The sequence below is a fragment of the Triticum dicoccoides genome, chromosome 3B (assembly GCF_002162155.2).
Source record: "Triticum dicoccoides isolate Atlit2015 ecotype Zavitan chromosome 3B, WEW_v2.0, whole genome shotgun sequence".
NCBI classification, from domain to species: Eukaryota; Viridiplantae; Streptophyta; class Magnoliopsida; order Poales; family Poaceae; genus Triticum; species Triticum dicoccoides.
The window spans coordinates 677,451,845-677,454,914 of NC_041385.1; positions in this window are offsets into that span (position 1 = coordinate 677,451,845).

The following is a 3,070-nucleotide window of genomic DNA, read 5'->3' on the forward strand; positions in this document are numbered from 1 at the left end:
TGCCTATTTTATGAACATGATGAACAAAGTGTTTATGGAGTGTTTGGATAAGTTCGTTGTGGTGTTCATTGATGATATATTGGTCTACTCGAAGAATGAGGAGGAGCATAAGGAGCATTTGCATTTGGTTCTTGAGAAGCTCAGGAAACATCAGTTATATTCCAAGTTCAGCAAATGTGAATTTTGGTTGAAGGAAGTTGGATTTCTCGGACATGTTATATCCAGAGAAGGAATAGCAGTAGACCCCACCAAGGTTGTTTCTGTGACTAAATGGGTAGCACCCACATCAGTTGGAGAGATCACGAGTTTTCTCGGACTCACAGGTTATTATCAGAGGTTCATAGAGAATTTCTCCAGGATTGCAAAGCCCATGACAGAGTTGTTGAAGAAGGACACCAAGTTCAAATGGACTGAGGAGTGTGAAGCTAGTTTTCAGGAGTTGAAGAAACGTTTGGTTACAGCCCAAGTGTTGATTCTTCCAGATCAACGAAAGGATTATCAAGTGTATTGCGATGCTTCTCGTCGAGGACTTGGAGCAGTGCTTATGCAGGAGGGAAGAGTTGTTTCATATGCCTCATGACAGCTTAAACCCCATGAGCAAAATTATGCTACACACGATTTGGAGTTAGCAGTCGTAGTGCATGCTTTGAAGACTTGGAGACATTTTCTCATCGGAAACCACAGTGAGGTATACACGGATCACAAGAGTTTGAAATATATCTTCACGTAGAAGGAGTTGAACCTCAGATAGAGGAGATGGTTGGAGCTCATTAAGGATTATGATATGAAGTTGCACTATCATCCCGGAAAGGCTAACATAGTAGCCGATGCATTGAGTCACAAGACTTATGTTAATACGCTCATGACCGGAGGATTACCCAAGGAGTTAGCAGACGATCTTCGCGAGCTATGCTTGGAAATAGTTCGGAGAGGTTATGTAGCAGCATTGGAAATTCATTCCACTTTGATGGATAAGATTAGAGAGGCCCAGAAGACTGACAAAGAGATTGCCGAGATAAAGGAAAGGATGAGAAAAGGAAAGGCTAAAGGATTTCGTGAGGATGAGCTCGATACTTTATGGTTCGAGGATCGCATATATGTGCCTAATGACCCCGAGATCAGGAAGTTGATTCTGCAGGAGGCTCATGATTCACCGTATTCGATTCACCCAGGAAACATCAAGATGTATCCGGACTTGGAGGAAAGTTTCTGGTGGACAGGAATGAAGAAGGATATTGCTGAGTATGTAGCAGTATATGATGTATGTCAGAGAGTTAAGGCAGAGCATCAGAAGCCAGCAGGATTGCTACAGCCATTGCCGATACCCGAATGAAAGTGGGACAAGCTTGGCATGGATTTTATCACGGGATTGCCCAGGACTCGTTTAGGTTATGACTCGATATGGGTTGTAGTCGATCGATTGCCGAAAGTAGCTCATTTCATCCCAGTGAATACCACTTATACAAGTGCGAAGTTGGCAAAGATATACATGACCAGGATCGTATGTCTGCATGGAGTTCCGAGGACCATTGAATCGGGTAGAGGAACCTAGTTTACCTCAAAGTTCGGGAATCAGTTGCATGAGACTTTGGGTACTAGGCTAGAGTTCAGTACATCCTTTCATCCACAAACAGATGGACAGACCGAGAGACTCAATCAGATTGTGGAGGACATGTTGAGAGCTTGTGCGCTAGACTATGGATCTAGTTGGGACGACAACTTGCCGTATGCAGAGTTCTCTTATAACAACAGCTATCAAGCCTGTTTGAAGATGGCCCCTTTCGAAGCCTTGTACGGAAGAAGGTGCAGGACACCGTTATTGTGGGATGAAGTTGGTGACCGTCAGTTGTTTGGACCAGATTTGATTATGGAGTCTGAAGAGAAGGTTAAACTGATTCGTGACAGACTCAAGGTAGCCCAGTCCAGTCAAAAGAGTTATGCGGATTCTAAATGCAAGGAGACAGTTTACGAAGTCGGAGACAGAGTATACCTTCATGTGTCCCCACTTCGAGGAGTTAAGTGTTTTGGAGTTAAGGGAAAGTTAGCACCACATTTTGTGGGACCATACAAAGTTTTGGAACGTATGGGAGAAGTTGCTTACAAGCTAGAATTTCCAGAAGGATTGTCAGGAGTTCACGATGTGTTTCACATTTCCCAGTTGAAGAAGTGCCACGCAGAGATGGCCAATATTCCTCTAAGAGATACAGTGCCACTAGAAGCGATTCAGTTGGATAGTGATTTGACCTACGAGGAGAAACCAGTGAAGATTCTCGAGTTTTCCAGCCGAGTCACACGCAGTAAGGTTATCAAGTTTTGCAAAGTTCAGTGGAGCCACCATACCGAGGATGAAGTCACCTGGGAACGAGAGGAAGACATACAGAAGGACCACCCGCAGCTATTTTCTAGCCAATCCGAATCATGAGGGCGAGATTCATCTTAAGGGGGGTAGGTTTGTAACATCCCAAATTTTCAATTTGGAATGTTATACATAGGTCATCATTGCATATCATATTTTATTGCATTTTGGTTGATCCTAGAAACTCTAAGCAACTCAAGGACCCACGGAGAGAGTTGGGGGTTTCATTTGCTTTCATATTTGAATTTTCTCAAATATTGAAAAGAGGATCATTTTGGTTTGGATTATATTTCTCTCCAAATATTTCCAACACTAAAATAAAAGAGAGGGGATAAAATGACTTCTCCAAAATAAAAGAAATATTGGAGGAAAAATGTTAAGATCAAATATAAGATTTTATTTGGACTTTTGTTGCTATTTTTTTGAATTAGAAAATTTGCATGTTTTCTTGCATTTTTAGGCCAGAAAAATGTTCACTTTGTTCTAAATATTTTATTTAGACAGTGAAACTTGTTTTTGAAATTTTTAGGATTTTTATTATTAGGATTTTTCTTTCGGTGGAATTATTTTTAAAAAAAAGTCCCCGGCCCGCTCCGCCGCCGCCTTCCCCGCCGAGCGTCGCCGTGCCCGCGCCGGACTCCTCGGAGTCCAGCTCCGAGCCACCGCCCCGCCCCTGCCGCAAGCCACCACCCCCCGAGCCTTTAAAAGCCCGAG